Source organism: Toxorhynchites rutilus, chromosome 2 (genome assembly GCF_029784135.1).
Source record: "Toxorhynchites rutilus septentrionalis strain SRP chromosome 2, ASM2978413v1, whole genome shotgun sequence".
NCBI lineage: Eukaryota > Metazoa > Arthropoda > Insecta > Diptera > Culicidae > Toxorhynchites > Toxorhynchites rutilus.
The window spans coordinates 73,630,505-73,652,220 of record NC_073745.1 but is presented as its reverse complement, the minus strand read 5'-3'; the positions used below and the strand labels follow the sequence as shown (position 1 = coordinate 73,652,220).

Sequence of the window (21,716 nt, the reverse complement as noted above, 5' to 3'; positions counted from 1 at the left end):
CATCGAATGTGTTTCTTTTGGAATTCTTGATAACGATGATGCTGCCATATGGGAATATCTAGAACGATGGACAGCATTATTCAAATTAAGTTACTTATTCAAATCGTTTGTTCATTACATCGGTCATTATAATACGATAAGCAACAGACGATTGACTCTTCTTAGAAGAGTCAACATTCGCCACGTTATCACTGACATACAGCCAACATTGCTGCAAAAAGTGAAAAAGTTGTTGTAGTCATTTGCCGGAATGATTTCCGGCAAATACTACTCAAATGGATATGGCCACGAACTATCGATCGTATGAATCGAAAGTCACGCCTATTAACACAATTTAGCTGGGTTTCGATTCAATTCAAAGTTCTCTGATCGGTCCGTCAAGCACCGCTAAAACATGGCACTGATATATATTATGGAATTCATTTGAGCGTATAAAAGCTGTCAGTGCCATAACAACATGTCAATAAACCAATAGATGACCTATTCTTCGTCATTAGGTACACATATTTAGTGAACGAAACTAAGGGTTGTGTCTTCAAACGATATTATTGACTAACTAACTATGACTCCAACAAGGAAACAGTGCACAGTCATTAATTTCAACAAAAGTTTTCCACGTTACAGTATTCCACGCTTATACAGTGTAAATTTGGGAAAATGCCATTATATCGGAAGATATTTTAATAGCAATATCACATTCAATAACTTTAATATATAAGATTTGAAAAATATTACACTTGCAAAAAAAATTGTGTTTTATTTTCGTAATTATTTACTGTATTTGTTTTTTATAGTTTACATAGTTTCGGACCAAGGGCACTAGAAACGTTTAGTATTTTTTCTAAGAAGCTGATTTTTTACATAATATATTCAAAGATATCAGAGATATCATTTTTGTCATTTTTGAGTTGTGATTTTTTAAAGTTAACCAATGATCCGAAAAATCTACTTTTTCTTATTTTTTTTTTTTCAAAAATGCCTTTTCTTAAATTAATAACTTTTTAACTTCTGGTCCGATTCTGATGAAAAATAATACACTTGCCAATTAATTGGATTATAGTCACATACATCGAGTCTAGTTGCATAGAAATATTGAAAGAAAACTGAAAACATATTAACTTTGAAAAATCATAACATAAAAACGAATAAAACGAAAACGAATTCGGATATATTATGTGAAAAAACCTCACATTTCAGGGATAAAATATGAAAAAATATGGCGCCCTTGGTCCCGAAATGATGTAAGCTATAAAAAAACAAATATAATCAATGATTACGAAAACAAAATCCATTTTTATCCGGAGTGTAATATTTTTTCAAGACTAGGGAAAAAAAATGATTTTTCGGACCATCGGATCACTTTAAAAAATCATAACTCAAAAACGAAAAAAAAACGCCTTCCTGGTTTCGAGATATGTTATGTGAAAAATCCTCAGCCTTCCATAAAAAATATAAACAATATAGAGCGCCTTTGGTCCCGAGACCATGAAAACAATAAAAAACAAATACAATCAATAATAACGAAAACATTATTCAAATTTTCTGCAACTGTTGTGTTCTTTTTAAAAAAGACCGGTCAATTGGCTTTAATTTAATATGTCAAACATCTGAATTGGTTTAGTGGTTCGAAAGTTATGATTTTTTTTTTAAAACGTTATTTTTGACAAAAATGCGAAAAATTGATTTTTCGGACCACCCTAAAATTGAAATGATCACCCTAACAGAAAAATAAAAAAACGGGTTTAATAACTTGCGATAAAGAACAAAACTATCACTTTTGACGAAAATCTGAGAACCACTATATCGTTTTAGCATGGAATGGCTGTATGTATATAAAACAAATAAAAAACTTTTTTTTTATTCGATTATACACAGGATTTGATCATATACAGTGAAATGAGACTGTATATAATCGAGTTCGTCCGGTATCTCAAAAACTACATATTTTTAAAATCTAAATGTTTGACACAATAAAGTCCATATTGCCCATAACACTGGTTTTTTATTTGATTTTTCTCATAAAAAAATGTTGTTTCCAATTCTCAAAAAATAATATGAACAGTCCTTACAATTTTCAACAAGTCATCCATGCACCGGAACATGGGCACTCTTGCAGGGAAAAAGTTTTGACGTAGGACTACGTCTTTCATTTCTATACCGGGGTGTAAAATCAAAGTTTCGAAAACGAAAGCGTTACGCCGGAGACCGAGATTTTGAGTGTTAATAGCTCCTAAACAACTGAACGAAATGGTATGATAAACCCTTCATTCGAAAGATAAAATGTCTACGCGTTCTATACTTGTTACTTTTTGATCCAAAAACTTGTTTCAATAGTCTTAAATTTGCTTTCAAAATAGGCTATTGAAATCACCAATCGGTATATAAGCGAGCGCCGCTCGGAAATCCACTCAGTTATAATTGAACAGCGATTGGAGCATGTTGTCGCTGTTGTGGTGAAGCTCTTCATTTATCATGAAAGCGCGGATGAACGGTGTCACCAAGAGCCTGTTTGTGCACCTTAGGCCAGAAGGGAATCCATCAGGAGGAGAGTGATGCTACAAACGGTTCCCCGGGAAGATCTCGAAGCAGCCGCTACACACACACACATACACGCACGGAATTCTTTCCGTTTGGATCGAGAAAGATCCGGAAAATAATCTGCCAGTTCCTCTAGGAATTTAAAAATACATTCATGTGAAAGAGTTTATTTGAATGTTTTCTATCCATGTAACACTGTGACCAAATATGTTTCAATCAAGTGCTATTAACAGATGGTTATCGAGTTAGCATTAACCACTGGTGGGCTTCCAGTATCGAGGAAAATGTGGAAATATCTAATCGTTACTGAAAATAATCTGCCAGTTCCTCTGGGAATTTAAAATTACATTCATATGAAAGAGTTTATTTTAATGTTTTCTATCCATGTAACACTGTGACCAAATACATTAGGTTTTGTGATTTTTCAATCAATCGCAATCAACAGGATAGCTTCTGAAGATTATTCTTCCCCATCAGTAGGATATTTCCGTATCCAATATTGGATGCATAAAACCTTGTGCCTCCAACATAACGCTCTCGTTTTCGAAGTTCTCCAAATATTCATTCATTCAGAATGAATTCAGATTCAACTTCACACAAATGATCTCTGAATCAACGATAGTCCTACGTCACCCTTGCGGTTATACCATAGATATAACCCACTTCCTGTTTTTCCAACAACCACTTTTTCATGGTTTCTTTGAAATTTACTATGAATGTTCAAATCGTAACATTTTAGTTCATAGATAATTGTAATTGACATATTCTGCAAACTTTTTTTTCTATTCAGGAACACGTCAAAACCATGTTTTACACACAAAAATTTTACAAGGAATTTTCGAGAATTTACACACAAAAATGTTACAAGGAATTTTCAGGAGTCTCCATACAAAAATGTCATATATTCCAGAAACTATAGAAGTTATAAAATTAACGTTTTCAACAAAAGATCATATTTTAATAAAATCAACAAAACATCGACGAATACATCATATCGCTATCTTGACTTTGAACAAAATTAGAATTGGTTGTACTTTTTTCAAAGAAAACATGAAAAAGTTGTTGCTAGAAAAGTTTTTTCTATGTAAGGGTGCCCTCCTTCCAATATATGACTGACTTGTTGGAAATTATATGAACTATTTAAAATTTACAAAATTTAAGTATAAAAAATAAAGAATTAAAAAAATACCCCTTTGACAAAAAATGTAAATATTTTTAAATATTTAATAGGAGTACCGGTAAGTTTCTTGTTTTTTTTTCAAAAATTTATGCTTTATTCTACAAAAATGTTTACAAATTTAACATTCAAAGTATTGCCCGTCGCTAGTCACAGCTTTTTCCCATCTCTCTGGCAATTCACGGATCCCTTTGCGGAAATAATCGGCTGATTTGTCGGCTAATCACGAATCGATCCAATGTTTGACTGCATCAAAATTGGAGAAGTGCTGGTCAAGCAGGCCATGTTGCATCGATCGAAAAAGATAGTAATCGGACGGAGCAATGTCTGGAGAATACGGTGGGTGGTATAGGACCTCTCATTTCAGAGTTTCCAAGTATATTTTGGCCGATATTGCGACATGCGGCCGAGTATTGTCGTGCTGCAAAATAACTTTATCGTGTCATTGCTCGTATTGTGACCGTTTTCCCTCAGTGCATGGCTCAAACACATAAATTGTCGTCGGTAGAGGTCCCCCGTAATGGTTTTATTCGGTTTTAGCAGCTCATAGTATACCACACCCAGCTGGTACGACCAAATAGACAGCATAACCTTCTGGCCGGGAATATTCCGCGCGGCTGTCGATGATGATGCATGGCCGGGGTATCCATACGTTGCCCGGCGTTTAAGATTGTCATAATGAACCCACTTTTCATCGCCATTCGATGCAAAAAAAATCCTTTCTTTTATGGAAAAGTTGTTCGCGCGTGGAAAAACGGCGTTCGACGTCTCGTGGCTTCAGTTCATACGGCACGCAAAGTCCTATCTTTTGGATCATTCCAATTGCTTCTAAACGATGGGATATGGTTTGTGAGCTACTCAAAGTGTATCTGCAAGTTCTTGTAGCGTTTGTGACGGATCTTGATCGAGTAAAGCCTCCAATTCTTCATCATCAAACTTTTTCGGCGACCGTGCAAACCACGTCTGACACGTTCGCTCAGTTGAAACATAGTCACCATAAACTTCCACCAAAATGCGATTTTTCTTCGTATTGCAGTAATGAAGTAACACTCCCCGCAAAATGACGCTTGTTGGTACGAAATTCGACATATTCGAAGTGGCAAAAAACTATGTTGTTTACGCTTCAACTTTTTGACATATACCGAAAAAGACGCGTAATGACAGTAGCTTTCCAACGAATGTCTGGAAATTTGGTTCACTGGAATAATGATCAAATTACGCCATCTGTTGTAAAACCAAAGAAACATACCGGTACACTTAATATTTCAGTGTAATTTAAAAAAAAAATTGTGTATTTTGATATGAAAATGCATACAATTTTCTATATTTCATCCTTTGACAAGATGTATTGTAGTTTTGAGTAAGAAATTTTAGTAAAAAAAACATGTAAATTTTAAAATGCCATAAAAACTTTTTTAATTTGCCCAAGATCAAATGAAAAATCGGTTGCTGGAGACCATATGGGCTTTTTTGGTTCAAAAATTAGGATTTTAACAAAATTAAGTTTCTGAGATGTTCCATTTTTAAACGTAATTTTATTTTTTTTCAATTTTCCGTTGAAAAAAAAGTTTTTTTTTCGTTCAGTGTTTACTTTTTTGAGAACTGCAAAATTATGATCTATAACTTTGCCTAAGACACCATTTCGATCAAATAATCCGTTTTGGCGTTTTGCCGTTATTTTCTGAAGCGATACAAACGATGTAAAAGCCCTTTTCAAAAATATGTTGTGATCGTTTTTAAAAACTAATACCCTAAACGACATTGTAGCTAGTTTGTTTGTCACTAAGTACAGTGCAAAGTTTCAACTAAATCAAAAACGTGTAATTAAAATGGTTTCGTGTTGACTGGTAGAATGCCTCAACAGCTGATTACGTGTAATTTTGATTTCGTCGATTTTATTCATACATTTTTGATGTTAAAGATCGCATAGGCAGGCAGGTCGTCGAAACTGTCGATAAAATCTTAAAAAAAAAATCAAGATAGACCGACATGTTAGAAGTCATAGCTGAAGGAGCTGAAGATCGACCATAAAACAGTTCTCAACCATTTGCACAAATCTGGATCCATAAAGAAGCCCAAAGTTTGGCTGCCACAACAATCAACACCAAAAAAACATGGTTTCCTTTTCTTCTGCACAGCCTTGGCCAATCGAAATGAAATCGACCCATTTCATAAATGAATAGTGATTGTAGATGAGAAATGGGCCACCACGACAACATTGTGCGAAAACGACCAACAAGAGCAGCCAGGAAGCCCCTACTGTGTATTTGGTGGGACTTGAGAAGAATCATTTATTATGAGTTGCTTCCGTATGGTCAATCACTAAAGTTCAGATCTCTATAGTCAACAACTGAACCGTTTTAAGCTTGACCAGAAACGGCCAGAGTTGGTCAACAGAATAGGTATTGTGTTTCATCAGGACAATGCAAGGCCACAAATGTCTGTAATGACTCGCCAGAAACTACGGGATAAGTTTTAATGCATCCACCACATAAGCCGGACCTGGCATAATGTGATTACCATCTTTTTCTCGCATTGCAAAACTTCCAGAGTTATGAAAAATGGGATCAAGAGAAGATTGTACAAATCGATCACTAGAGTTTTTCGCCAATATGGACCAAGACTTCTAAGAAAGAGCCATTATGAAGCAAATGGCAATTTGCTTTATAACAAAACGGTGCAACCCTAACTATATTAAATAATGTTTTAAATTCCACGCAAACATAATGGATTTATTTTCCCCCAACCTAATATATATTTTTAGAGTATCAAAATTTTTCCAAAATTGAGGAAGTGTGTATGTGTTACGCTTCACGATTCGTTAATTTGTTCCAGAAAAATTTTCTACGGTCCGGTACACAACAGTCCGGTTGTTGCTAATTTTTCGTCGTGATGTCGTTTGTCTAGGTGGAAGTTTTATTTCGTCGTAGTTTCGCATTGGTGCTTTTATTGTTTTCCAACACGAATATCTTGAATGATTGAGGCCTCATCGCGAATAACTTTATCAGTCTGCTGTGAAGAACCTCTGAAATAACGAAGCGTTCCGCGTTATGTCACTGAGTTACTGCATTTTAATCACTTTCCGTTGTGTTTGTATTTTGTGCTTGTGATTACAAGAATGCTTCATCACTAATCAAATCAAATAACTTTTAAATTGTGTATCGTATCACCAAGCAGAAATGCAATTTTATACCATTCAATTGCCTAAAAGCAATTTCTTTTTTGATTTCAATGATAACCATATATCGGACAGGTAATTTTTTTTTTCCAAAATATATATTTTTATCAAGGCTCATATGGCGTTAGCCTCACGGGGCCGGGAGTTCAATACTTTGACAATTTTTCTTATTATCTATGTTAGTAATATGTAACCGATTACTCGCGGTTGGCTCGAGGTTAGTATTACAAGTGTTCTCATAATTGGTATGTTGCAGTCTTCGATGCTCTATACGTGTGCCTGACACGGGCTACTTCCTATTGGGATGCAGCTGACCATTAATCAGCAACGCTCCCTAGTCTGTACCCCATATCTAGCGTGGTGCGTCTTTCTCGACTCGAGGAATCCAGGATAGAATGGTCACTAGCCGGCGCAATCATCAGTTCGTGTAGAGTTGTCATGAGCGGTACAACCTTTGGCTCTTGTTGAATGATCAGTGGACTGCACAACCTTTGGCCCGTGTATCTGTAAAGAGTGTGTGTATGTATTGCCGCGACTAAGTAAAAGTTTATCGTTTGGATAGGAGGGATATGAAACGGGGACACAACGAAGGAAACATCATTAAACGTTTACATTGGCGTTTCTGAGGAACAGGTATAGATGAAGCAGAAGATCAGGATCACGGCTACCTAAGATATCCCGGACGGGGATCTCCGATTGTCTGCCTTGTGCTCTCAGTGCTCTAGAGAGCTGAGAGCGAGCAGCATGGAACCGGATACACGACCAGACAGCATGCTCGATGTCGTGGTAGCCATCACCACAATCACAAAGATTGTTTGCTGCGAGCCCAATGCGATAGAGATGCGCGTTTAAGTTGTAGTGATTGGACATAAGCCGAGATATCACGCGGATGAAATCACGACCTACATTCAATCCCTTGAACCATGCACTCGTCGAGACCTTAGGGATAATCGTGTGTAACCAACGACCGAACTCATCTCCACTCCACTTGCGCTGCCAACTTACGAGCGTGTACTGACGAGGAATGTGGAAAAAATCATTATAAGCAATTTGCCTTTCAAAAAGAGTGCCTTCTAAAGCGCCCACCTTAGCTAGCGAGTCCGCTTTCTCATTCCCCGGAATCGAACAATGAGAATAATTTTTCGACCAAAACACTCAATAGTTGTCTTATTCTAGTTAGGAAATAAGATGAGCGTTTATGAACCTTCATTGAGCGGATTGCCTCTATTGAGCTGAGACTGTCTGAAAAAATAAAATAGTGGTCGATGGGCAATGTTTCAATGATCCCCAGTGCGTAGTATATCGCACCCAGTTCAGCGACATACACGGAACAAGGATCTTTGAGTTTGAAAGAGGCACTGGAATTTTCATTGAAGATGCCGAAGCCAGTGGACCCGTTTATGAATGAACCGTCAGTAAAGAACATTTTATCAGATCTAACTATGCCCCCATATTCTGCCGAAAATATTGGCGGAATAGAATATGAGCGTAGATGATCTGGGATTCCATGGATTTTTTGTCGCATGGACAGATAAAAAATGACAGAGGAATTGCAAAAGTATGGGAAGCAAACTTGGTTGGAGATGCCTAGTGAAGGGTGCACGTCGTGGGTAAGGTACTCATGGTATAAAGACATAAAACTTGACTGAGGAATCAGTTGGAGTAGATTTTCGAAGTTATCAATCACCAATGGATTCATGATCTTGCAACGGATGAGAAATCTGTAGGATAATTCTGTGAACCGAAGTGTAAGCGGGGGTACTCCTGCCAAAACTTCGAGACTCATCGTATCGGTCGAATGCAAACACCCCATGGCTATACGCAAGCAACGATATTGTATTCTCTCCAGCTTGAGAATATGAATCCTGGCAGCTGATCGGAAGCAAAAACTGCCATATTCTAACACTGATAATATCGTTGTTTTGTATAACTGAATGAGGTCTCCTGGATGGGCACCCCACCATGTTCCGGTTATTGTTTGGAGAAAATTGATTCTTTGCTGGCATTTCTGTTTCAAATACGCAATGTGTCTTCCCCAGGTACATTTAGAGTCAAAATATACTGCAAGGTATTTGAAAAACATCGAGTGCTTGATCGTTTTGCCGGATAGGTGAAGCTGGAATTGGGCGGGTTCGTGCTTCCTAGAAAAAACGACCATTTCAGTTTTCTCCGTAGAGAATTCGATACCCAGCTTGAGGGCCCACGTGAACAGATTGTTCATGGTATCTTGCAACGACTGTTGCAGAGCGACGGGATTAGTACCCGTGATGGAAATAACTCCATCGTCTGCAAGTTGTCTCAGCGTGCAGTCTCTAGTTAGACAATCATCTATATCATTGACGTAAAAACTGTACAAGAGGGGGCTTAGGCAGGAGCCTTGTGGTAGGCCCATAAAACTGTATCGAGAAGATTTCAAGCTGCCATGATTGAAAAACATGTGCTTTTCTGACAGTAAATTGTACAGGAAATTATTCAGAATTGGTGAAAGTCCACGATTATGAAGTTTCTCTGAGAGAATTTCCATGGAGATTGAATCAAATGCCCCTTTGATATCGAGGAAAACGGAAGCCATTTGTTCTTTGCGAGCAAATGCGATTTGGATTTCAGAAGATAGCAGCGCGAGACAATCATTTGTCCCTTTACCTCGGCGGAAGCCAAACTGCGTATTTGACAGCAAATTGTTCGTTTCGACCCACTTGTCCAAACGAAGTAGAATCATTTTCTCTAACAATTTACGAATACAGGATAACATTGCAAGCCGGCTTGTTGGGTTTTCGTATGGCTATCACTCTCACTTGTCTCCAGTCATGTGGGACAATATTCAGCTCCAGAAACTTGTTGAACAAGTTCAGCAAACGCTGTTTCGCTAACTCGGGAAGATTCTTCAACAAGTTGAATTTAATCTTGTCCGACCCCGGAGCTGAATTGTTACATGAGAGGAGGGCAATTGAGAATTCTACCATTGAAAAATTCTCAAAGTCGCATTGGAGCGGAATGTCGCGTACGACGCTTTGTGCAGGAACGGAATCGGGACAAACCTTTCTTGCAAATTTGAAAATCCAACGGTCAGAGTATTCCTCACTTTCATTTGTATGGTTCCAGGCACGCATTCTCCTAGCCGTATTCCAAAGAGTGCTCATAGCGGTCTCCCTTGACAAACCATTGACGAACTTTCGCCAATATCCACGCTTTTTTGCTTTAATCAGACCTTTTAGTTTGGCTTCTAGAGCTTGGTACTTTCGAAACCATTCCACTGATCCAGTTTTCCTGAATTTTTTGAAAGCGGATGATTTTTCAAAGTAGACCTTTGAACACTCCTTGTCCCACCGAAGTGATGGAGGACGACGTCGGAAAGTGGTAGCAGGAACACGTTTCTTTTGAGCTTGAAGTGCGCTTTCATAAATCAAACTCGATATAAAGTTATACTCTTCGAGTGGAGGAAGTTCATGCATTGAAACAAGTGCTTTAGATATTATTTCTGCAAATTTTCTCCAGTCAATATTTTTCGTGAGGTCATTAGCAATATCGACTGACTCACGAGATCCTGATTCATTGGCGATCGATAAAATTATTGGCAGGTGGTCACTACCGTGGGGATCTTGGATTACCTTCCACGTGCAATCCAGGGATAACGAAGAAGAGCAAAGTGATATGTCTAGCATACTTGCCCGTGCAGGAGGGTTGGCTATTCTAGTTGCTTCCCCAGTATTCAAAACTGTCAATTTGAAGTTGTCGCACAGATCATAAATCAAAGTGGCACGGTTGTCATCGTAGAGTGAACCCCATGCTGTTCCATGGGAGTTGAGGTCACCTAAGATTAGCCGCGGCTCCGGCAGTGCCTCGATGATATAAAAAAACTGATGGCGGCCAACCATAGTTCTTGGAGGAATATATATCGAGGCAATGCAGAGGTCTTTGCCATTGATTTGTGTCTGGCAAGCGACAACTTCAATGCCTGTCATCGATGGGAGAGTGACTCTATAGAAGGAGTGACATTTTTTGATCCCCAATAGTACGCCACCAAACGAGTCATTTCGATCGAGGCGAATAATGTTGAAATCGTGGAAATTCAGCTCGTCGGCTGAAGAAAGCCATGTTTCACAGAGGGAAAATACATCACAGTTAGAACTATGAATTAAAAATTTAAATTGATCTAGTTTAGGGATGATGCTTCTGCAATTCCACTGTATTACAGTGGTCAAATCCTTGACCTCTTGCACTGAATCAGGCATCGAGGGAAATGAACGCTGCTAAAAACCACATTTTTCTTTCAAAAATGTTCTCACAATCGGGAGCAAACATAATATTATGCTTTCAAGAGGGTCATTTATATTTAAAGCATTTAAAATATTGTTCACCAGGTCAGAAAGCGCAAGCAAGCCAGATTGTGGCTGTTGCCTCGACCGCGAAAAAGGAACAGACGTGTTGGGCTCTGCTCCGGGAAGTGCTGAGGACCCCTGGTGCGTAGAAGAACCGCTTAAACCAGGAGGTACTTGCTTCGGTCTATTCTCAGCACGTTCGATACGAGGTTTCATTCCAACTTGGGAAGTTTCGGTCTTCTTTCTGGGGAGTGATGGAAAAGAAGTAATTTTTCTTTTCCTAATGGCACCCTGCGATGTACCGGAACTTCCTGCATTGGGAGCGTCAGCAACAGGCTCGTCGTTCTGCAGAATGGAGTAGGGATTGTCCTGAGTCGTTGAAGCGGAACTCTTAAGCATTTCTGCATAAGTCCGCTTGGAACGTTCATTTAAGGAACGTTTGAGTTTTTCCCCTCGTTGTATGTACTCCGGGCATTGAGAAAGATCATGTGGAGCCTCGTCGCAATGAAGACACTTGCGCTCTTTTGCGCAAGAAGTCCCATCATGACTCTCTCCACAATCTGCGCAACGTTGTTTATTGCAACAATAGGCGGCCGTGTGACCGAGTTGCATACATTTGTTGCATTTCATTACCCGGGGTACAAACAACCGAACAGGTAAACGAAGTGCACCTATTGCAACGTAGTTTGGAAGAGCGGAACCCTCAAATGTCACACGAAAAGAGTTTGTCCGATTGAGAACTCGTTTGTCATTTTTAAGTGACACAGACTTCAGTCGATCGCATTCAAGAATCTTCACACTTTTAAGTGAGGAGTTCTTGAAGCGACCGACACCATCGATTATCTCTTTTCGAGTCAAACCCTTTTCGTTTATTACACCGTCTATTTCAACGTTGCAACAGGGTACGTATACGCGATACTCAATTGCAAAGAGATCACAGCGCGTTATTGCATTCGCTTGGGTCCTGCAAGAGACGACAACTCGTAATTTGTCTGGCCCCATCCGAGTAATTTCAGTAACTTTGGAAAATTTCTGCGTTAGTTCTTTTGAGATGCGAATGACATTAAGAGGTTTTGATTTTCGTCTAAAGTATACAATGAATGGACCTTTGAATCCCTCCGGGTATTCCTTTAGACGAAAATCATGTTTTCATCAATTTCCTCATCTTCAGAACTTTCTACTTCATACACAGAATTTTCCTCCTCAACGTCTGCTTCATCCTCCTGCTCTTCAGGAGGTGGGTCAGCATCAGAAACATTCAATGACGTGGATGGGGGATCCTCCCCGCCCTCAGCCATAATAATAAATTAGTCACCTGTTCGATGTGAACAGTATAGAATAATAATAAAAAAATAGAAAAAAAATAAATGAGTAAATAAATTATATTTGTATTCAAGGTATATATAAATTATAATTATTTCAATTTTTTATTGTATAAAATTCAAAAATGAAAAAAAGTTTCAACAAAAATTTCAACGGTAATGTTAGAAAAATGTACACCCCTAATGCCAACGCTTGCCGATTTGGTAAATACAATGTTGGACATTGGTGTAAATCGTACACAGGAGGTTGAAGGAATGATAAATGGAACAATAGAAAAATAAACTTCTACTTGCCGCTGCTGTGTAGCGTGTGATGAATGTGTGTTGATCTGAACTGGATCCTCGGCGTCTCGATCGTGCACCACTTTTTATTGAGCTCGCTTCACTCGCAAGCGCTGATGAAAAAAAGCACAATATAAATCAGCGTGAAAAAAAAACACTGTTATCGGATCGATTCTCAAACTTGTCCGATCAGCTTGCGAGTTCTCGAACGAGTGACACAGGTAATTGATAAATGTCAAAAATAATAGGTACCAGAGGGACCTGGGCATGTTTTTTTACACATTTTTTTACGTCATGCCGAGTAATTGGTAAATTGGTTTCCGGAAACCCACGATCAATGATCTCTGTTATCAGTATGTTGATGTGATTGCCTTGAAGCAGCTCTGTCGAGTTAAATGAGAAAATCTATTTCTGTGGACAGCATAATACTCCGGAAGTTGCTAATGATGGATAAAGTTTATCATATTGAGCCCCGAATCACTCTTGTTGCTCTTTCCAGTCAGCCGGCATCAAGAGTGTTTTAACATTGACAGTGTCGGTCCCAGCTCTCAAAAATACTTATTGTATAAAAAGACAATAGTCAGAAGATCGATTTGAAATTAGTCACATCTTGTAACATATCCGAGAAGAAACCATTTATATATCTTTTATTTTCTTATTTTGTAACTGTCAGTCCTAGTCAATCTGCGCTTTCCCACCAAAAAGTTCAATGTCGGCCCCAAGGGACCGAAGCGGGGCTCAACATGTTAATGAAATACCCAACGGAGGCAATCTTTTTGCGACATTCTGTTTACCCACGGCGATCTTGTTCTGACTCGGTCAACCAAATTTTAAAGCAGTAAAATATTAGGAAATTGACGGTGAGGCAAACTACATTGTATATTCGCCTGCCCAAATGAAATTGCCTATTCGATCACCTTCGCCACTAGTTTGACTTATGGTTCGGTACTCTAAACAATCTGCTGATTTATGATAAAAGTCGGTTCAAATGTACCTGTCAACATCGGTGCTAAAAGACATTTTATTGCAGGTAATCTCTTATCTCAACGAAGGACATTAGTTCCAGGTGGTTGGGTACTTATAGTTCACGTCCGGTTTTAACGCTGAACGGAACGGAACGGATCGAAATTTGCATGAACGAAAGGAAACATGTAGGGGAAGTGAGGGCATAGTGGTCACCTCAAGGAATATGTCCATTTCCAACGCCTACATACCAATTTAATTCCCGTTTCTCGAAGAATATTATAGTTCAACTTATTTTTTCGTCCAAATATGTTTCAAATCACATTTGTTATAGTAGATACATGCATGAAAAAAGCTTGGCGTATTCACCTAGAGTCTCAATTTGAATTTTCTCTTGCATACAAAAGCGTAGTAAGAAACACATAGCGTTCCGCATAATGAGGCTTGGTTTAGTTGAAGTGGCCTATTTATCCAGAGTCAAAGCCACAAAAGGATCTTCTTCAAGAGCAGAATGCGATGAGGTATATCAGCTTTAGTAACAGAACATTGTAGTTTGTTATTCACCTATGACCACTTTGCCCCCAAATATGAAAATAATTTCTATGCTAACTAATTGCTGAGATTAAACCAAATATCTGTTCACCTCTCCTAGAATATGTGAACAGTCGTCTAAACTGATGATTTGTCCAACATATCAGATTGAATAAACTAAATTTCACGAGAAATTCCTTAGATACCATGCGCACAGAACTACGGCCGAATTGCTATCGAGAGAGTAATTTCTGTTTTTATTTGTATTTTGACATGCGACAGCTCTAAGGAAGTACAGGGTGATTCAAAAGTCATTAAATTCTTCAAACATAAGTTGACTCTCAATACGGCATCTATAGTCAATAGTTATACTACCAAACAAGAAGGTGACCACTTTTCCCCCACTACCCCTAGTTCATTTCTGTCTGGATACCTTGGTTTGAAATTTAAAAAAAACTAAACTCATTTTGTTTTAATTTCGACCCTGATTGCACCATTTTGAATAAGAATGGCTCGTATTTTCGCTGATTTTTTTGGAACTTATATTTGACCGATTTTCGATTTTTAACTAGAAAATAAAATGTATTTTGGTGAACTTTTCAAAATATTCATCAAATTTTTAGCAGAAACTTTAAAGAAATATTGTTATTGTTCTTTAAAATGTGTTTGAAACCGAAAAATATAGAAAATCCTGGTTTTTTATATAATGCATAGAAAAGTATAAACTTTTCGAAAGACATAATCGGCTTTGATCTCTTTGATCTCTTCACCTTGATAAACATTGAAAACTACTTTTTAATGTTTTTGCTCAAAAATAGACATTTGGGGTGCGATCCAATATTTTCCATTGATAGTTCATTTCAATAATTTTGTTCGTTCAAATGTATATGCTTTTCCAAAAATACAAACTAAGATAAATTACATTTCAAAGACTACATCTGATTATACTGCGATAAATGAACGGTATCTAAACAATTAATTCATAAAAATAAACAAAAACTGGCAAACCTGGTGAACTTTGTGCCGCCCAACATTGATTTTTGTATTTAAATAATTTTTATCATTCACCCTTCCTGCTCCTTTTTTATCGTACATTAGCGATCGATATCAGGTGACACGAAATAAATATAATTTTTTTAAAGAAATTTGAGTTGTTATTAGCTGGCGGCAACAATGATTGTGTATTTAGCTTTGAACATGTTAAATGTTCGTTTTGAAATTTTCGCGCAGCTGTCTCAATTGTTCAGCAGCTTCTCGTTCGTTCTGCATTCTTCTTACTCGAATTCACCACACATGTTCTCGATGCTATTCATTCGCTGCGGTACGATGTCCAGGGTTGGATTTGCACGATGAATCGCCAATATTCGTCCATTGCGGCTGCGTGAATCAATATACGATCATCTGATTGACGGCATGTCTCCCGAATACTGAATGTACAATGGGCCTTACTCCCGTATCCACCTACACTTACGTTCCCGCTACACTCACATCTCACTTCACTTTTTTGCACCTATTCCGGTTTCCACAGATCGTGAAGTGTAAAAATTACCTTTGTGTAGAAAGTGGAGTGGATACCAAAATGACCCCGTGTTCATTTCCTAAGAGAAACGTCAGTTGTATTTTGTTTTGTTTATCCTCGAGTTGTGTCGATACACCCAGAAAATGGATTACTAAAAAAAGATTCCAAATCTTTTGTAATGCAAACATTAGTAGAATGTACATATTTTCTGTAAATATAAACCATTACGTAACACCCTCATCCCGTACCGAATGAGCAAATTCGATCACATTGTATGGAATGTCATAATTAGTCCTAGGTTCCATCCAATCACTGTTCATCTCTGAGGATGGTCCAACAGGTAAGAGTTTTGGGATGCTCAAGTGGCCAGTTATTTCCCCGTTTAATACTTGCATCCATATTTTTAGTTTTAAAACGCTTTTAATGGGCTCAAAAGTAACAGGTGAAGAATAGTCTCAAATACCATGCTACATTTGTGTAAACAGCAGTTCTGATACATATGAACAATCTTTTCCATCACACCAAAGTGTTACAATGGCTAAATTTTACTGTTATGATTTCTGTCCCACATTCCTATGCACTCAACGCACTGTGCGTTGTCTTGTGTTGGCGACTAATTAGTTTATACTTAGTACTTAGTACCGTTATCGTTAGTATTTATTCGTGAACAGGTTCAATAGGGAGGCTGCCATACATAATTTGCATTATTCGAGAATTAATCAAGCAAACGAAACCAAATTTGGCATGTGGAGATTTTGGGGTGCAATAAACGTTTCTATGGCGGTTAGACACTTCTCCTCCTTCTCTAATGGGGAGCTGCCATACAAATGAAACACAAATTTCTGCATACCTCGAATACCAATCAAGAAAATGAAGCCGAATTTAGCATGTGAAGGTTTTAGGGAGCAAGAAACGTTTCTATGATGAGTAGACACTCCTCCCCCTCTCTCTAAGGGGAGGCTGCCATACGAATGAAACACAAGTTTCTGCATAACTCGAGAACTAATCAAGCAAATCGAGCCAAATTTGGCATGTGGAGGTTCCAATCGTGAATCAACACTCCTCCCCTCTCTCTAAGAGGGATGGGGGCTACTATACAGATGAAGCATAAGTTTCTGCATAACTCAAGAACTAATCCCTCCCTAAAGGGGGGGCTGCATCACTCGAGAATCAATCACGCAAACAAAACCAAAAAAAACTCTGGAAAAAATGGGAAAATTTGCAAAAATTTAATTCCCATATGTTCTACAATTTCATAGTGACAAGCATTGTTAGTCCATTTGATGTTTGTGCTAACGAACTTGAGAGAGAGATGATTGATTGGTTAACTGTATTTCAGTATAAATAGTTAAATCGCTTCTCTATCAACGTATCATTCCTTACTTCTTGTCAATTTCCTTGAAGATATTATTAACCCATTCCCGTATTATTTAATACGTCACACATCAAGTGATCTCACTACTCTGCTAGCGTTCTAGCGGCCTATGTTATGCAAGTACCCACGAGTGAGACTCGATGTTGTACGGGAAAGGGTTAATGTGAGTGTTGAACTTTGATTTCTCATCAATAATCACGCCAAAGTATTTATTTTCCCGAACGCGATCAACATTCTCAATTTAGTTCTACTTGTTGCAAATCTTCATTCAAACATAAAACTGCCTGATATTATTCCGTTAGATGCAATGAATAATACAGCATCATCTGCTAAAAATTATTAACACGAAATCGTAAAACCCAAATCGCATGCCTTTGCTTTACATAGTAATAGAGAGACCCCTACTTGAGGTGTATGTACTTCCTTGGAACATTCCAAAGCTATGTCTGTATATAAAGGGCGAACTCGTTTATATACAGCTCCGATTTTTTATATTTATATATATTTTTTTTATATATATATTTATATATTTCATATTTTATATTTGATTCATTCCTTAAAGACTTAAAATATCTTTCTCATATAAAAAATCCGAATTCTATCAGGAAGATGAAGGATAATATTTGAAGAAAAAAATCCTTCTACGCATATGTTCGAATTTCAACAACGACAGAGTAATAGAACTGTTTCTCTGTTTTTGGCTCTGTTTGCCTTAAACTGACTCTGGTTCAAAAATTACGCTCCGTATGACAATTCTGTTAACTCTATGTGAAAGAAGTAAAAATGTTATACAGGATACAGTTGTGAAACTTCCACATTAGATGACTTAAGTAACATTTTAAAAGTGAAAAATACGAAAGGTTAGTGGTTTTTATGGTGTTATTCTTAACTTTATCAACAAAAAATCATAATAAATTTGAATGTTTCTATCAACCAAATCGAAGCTCTTTAAGCGCTCCACAATTCGTCCTTTGACAACCCATTTAATTTCGCTCCAATAGCATTTTCAACAACTCCAACAACTTCAATCTTCAACTAGAATCTACCAAAATCATGATTTTACTCCACTGTACTCATAATAGCAAATCAACTTTCACTTCAATGTTTAAATATTTTATTTTCGCTGGAAATAAATCATATTTGAGCTTGAGCTTGAACTTGGGTAGACTGAACAATTCGTAGTTGCTCTCCGTGATTGGCCTGAACCTGACCTGAACTAAATTGAACACAGAGAATGACGCTCAAAATCTGAAAATCATTCTCGTCGTGCAATTTTCGTTGATTCGAGCTTTAAATGGTCAATAACGACGCCGGTCACGTCCTTACAGTCACCAGGGGAAGGGAAGGAATGTTAGTATGATATTCGTCGCCCAAAGGCCAGAAGGGTCGCCTCTATAGCATGGATCCCTAGCGTTTATCATGGAAGAGATAGTTGTTAGCGGGAATGGTTAAGAAAAATCAGAATTCACTACGGTAAGTGATGTGATTCTAAAAACGTGTCACTTACTAAAAATCTCAACTATTCGGCGAAATGAGATTTGAAGAAAATATACATTCTTATCGGACCGGTTATGCATTTCGTTATTCATTGTGCGTACAAATGTTTCGAGTTACAGTGGCGGAGGTTATTAACGGGCTACCTGAGAAGATAACCGAAAGAACTCCTATACAATGACTTTAATTGGCGACTTTTTATATGATTTTTCGCGCGTAATACTCTTTTGTATTTAAAAAAAATTTGACACGACCGCATATTTTCGTCGTAGAACTACGTAATTATATTATGCAATCCACAATCCACCACTTCGAATATTATTTTAGAATGCATCGAAATTTTTGGTGATAGATTATGTTCTTCGTTACAAATAAATTTGATGAACGTTCTTTTACGTTTGATATGATGCCTAGGACTACCAAAATATGTGAACGGAAGAATTGTCAAACGATCATTGTATTTTACATTTCCCTCTGAAATTATTGTACATCTCATGTTTACGTAGTTCTCGAACCGCGAAAGTTCATTCACCTCCAGTATCTGAGATGACGATTTTACTAGGCTTCTCAGTTTAAAAGGACGTTTTAGAGAAACATATTCCGGTCTGCACAACGAAAAGTTAGTACAAAAATACTCAATACCAAATAATATCCCCGATTTGCATGTATTTGCAAAGCGGATTCTCTCAGGCACATTAATTTAGAAGTCCGTGTTAGGGAAACAAAGCTCAGTGGGAAAAAATATCCTCGACTAGCATGTTTTGACAAAATGGATTCCCCCAGGCACATCGATTTTGAAGTCCGTGTTAAGGAAGCACAGCTCAGTGGGAACAAAAATACCCCCGACTTGCATGTATATTTGCAGAGCGGATTTCCACAGGCACATCGATTTTGAAGTCTGTGTTGGGGAAACCGTAAATCGGGTCAATCAAAACTTGGCTGTTAGGGCGTTTAGATAACGCTTGACATTTTACAGTTATTCAATTGTTCGTCACATGAAAAATAATATTTTATTAGTTGTGATAGACGCGTAAAAATATTTCCTATCAATTGATGCAAACATCTTTCTGATCTGATATGAAATGTCCGAGTTATAAGCATACGAAATGTGGGTAGGATTAGCACACAAATCGGCAGAACAAATGTATGGGAAAAAAAGAAAGTTCTTCCAGTTTTCATGAATTTAAACCGTTTAGAGATTAGCGAATTGTAATGTATAGCATATCAAACAAATCTTAGAGAATTTCCGATTTGATTGGTATGCGAATCATGAGAATTCGTTCACAGTAAAAATAGTTATTAACAATAACTTTATTTCATAAAAACGTGACCTGTTTTCTGATTTGGCACCCTTCCTAAAAGACGTAGTTCTACGTAAAAAAATTCTCAAAATAAGAATTCAAAACCTAAAATTCTAAGCGTAAAATATCGAAAACAAAGTCTAAACCAGTCTGTGGTAAACCTGATGAGGTAACCTCTAAAACTAATTAAACCAGCGATGTATTGAATGCGCATACTCTATGAGAAACCTGAGAAGGTAACCAATTCCTCTAAAACCAAGGGAAAGAACGAAAATCTGATTTTATATAGTTAATCACGTCGGGAAAAACGGATAAAAGAGACACTTCTGTGTGACATTTTTACTCACTCACAATATTTGAGGGACCAAAAAGGTAATCAATATAGAAAAGCTACATCTTTTCAGAACCTCTAGAATACCACATATATACTCCGCTTGAAACAAATCATATTTGAAATATAAAAAAATAACCAAAATAATAAAAAATAATGAACAATAAAATAATAAATATACATAATCGAGTCTAAAATTGTATATCGAGTCCGACCTGTACAATCAATAATTACGAAAACAAAATTATTTTTTTTTTCGCAAGTGAAATATTTTTTCAAAGAAGACTAGCTAATTGGCTTTCATTTGATATGTCGATCATCTGGTCCAGTAAGTTATAATTTTTTGAAAAAAGGCAGTTTTAGAAAAAAAAAATATTTTTCAGACCACCATAAAATGAATATGGGCACCCTAATAAAAACAAAATGCTTTCGAACCGTTACATTTTCATTGTAGTTTCCATTGTGCTAACACCAAGTTCAATGTATTTCCACAAAAATGACCTTCTCGATTATTGGTGATGGTTCTGGTAATAATCTATTCAATACATTTAGTGATATGCGTTGGAGATAAAGAGCAACATTTTCAGAAAGATTTTCAAATGAATTCATATTGTTCTCCATATTAATAGTTTTCCGCAAGCATGATTGGTATAATTAGTGCAGAAAGTTTTCAGATAACACATAAACAAACGATTCCAAACGAGATTTCTTTCACATTTTTCTCATATCTTATATCGGAATCAGCAAGAAAAATCTAGTGATTGTTCTCATTCTTTGAGGGAAATTCTGCAATGAATGGAGCGATCAAACTAAGATCACTAAGACAAAGATATAAAAACAGTGTTTGTCGTTGCTTTTAACTTCTAAAATATATTGTGAGCTGCATGTTTCGCAAGATGATCGCCAATTACATATACAACTTGAATTGTCCAATCAAAAGGAGATCAGATACTGGACGTTTTAAACGCCACACTTGTATTCTATACTGACATCACTTTGACATTTCGATTGCCACAATTATTATTGCATCACTAACAGCTCTGTTCCAGATTTATAAAAACTGAATCTATCCAGACCTCTAGGGAGGTTAAGCTTTTTCACCAATCAAATTATCAAATAGTTTTCACTTTTTTTTCTCGTTCTCACTATTACTCTCATCGTTGCGTCCACATTAACGATTCTCAATGACAACTCACATTTGAAGATGTTTATTATGTATGATATTATTGAAACTGGACCGAAACTGAGCTGAATAATTTCCCAAGCAATCATTGAACAAAACTCAACCGGGGGTCGGGTGGCTAGGTTTAGCCTTGAGATATCTTCTCGCTTCTCTTTCAAATTTCATCAAAAAAAAAAAATAACTGTATATCCCAAGACGAACAA

The 21,716-nt window shown here is 37.2% G+C and overlaps 2 protein-coding genes across 8 annotated transcripts in view; one reads left to right on the top strand and one right to left on the bottom strand.

Moving 5' to 3' along the window:
• LOC129771594 (D-beta-hydroxybutyrate dehydrogenase, mitochondrial) overlaps positions 1 to 21,716 on the top strand; it is a 285,257-nt gene that overhangs the window by 55,079 nt on the left and 208,462 nt on the right. The gene's annotated exons all lie outside the window — the stretch shown is intronic.
• The window catches only part of LOC129771596 (elongation of very long chain fatty acids protein 7), a 151,909-nt gene that overhangs the window by 21,964 nt on the left and 108,229 nt on the right, over positions 1 to 21,716 (bottom strand). For 2 of the 5 annotated variants that reach the window (XM_055775396.1, XM_055775398.1), the window contains exon 2: positions 12,829 to 12,929. The exons of the other annotated variants lie outside the window; for them this stretch is intronic. The gene's annotated coding sequence lies outside the window, so the exon portion shown is untranslated. The remainder of the gene's footprint in view (positions 1 to 12,828; positions 12,930 to 21,716) is intronic. 5 annotated transcript variants of the gene reach the window in all.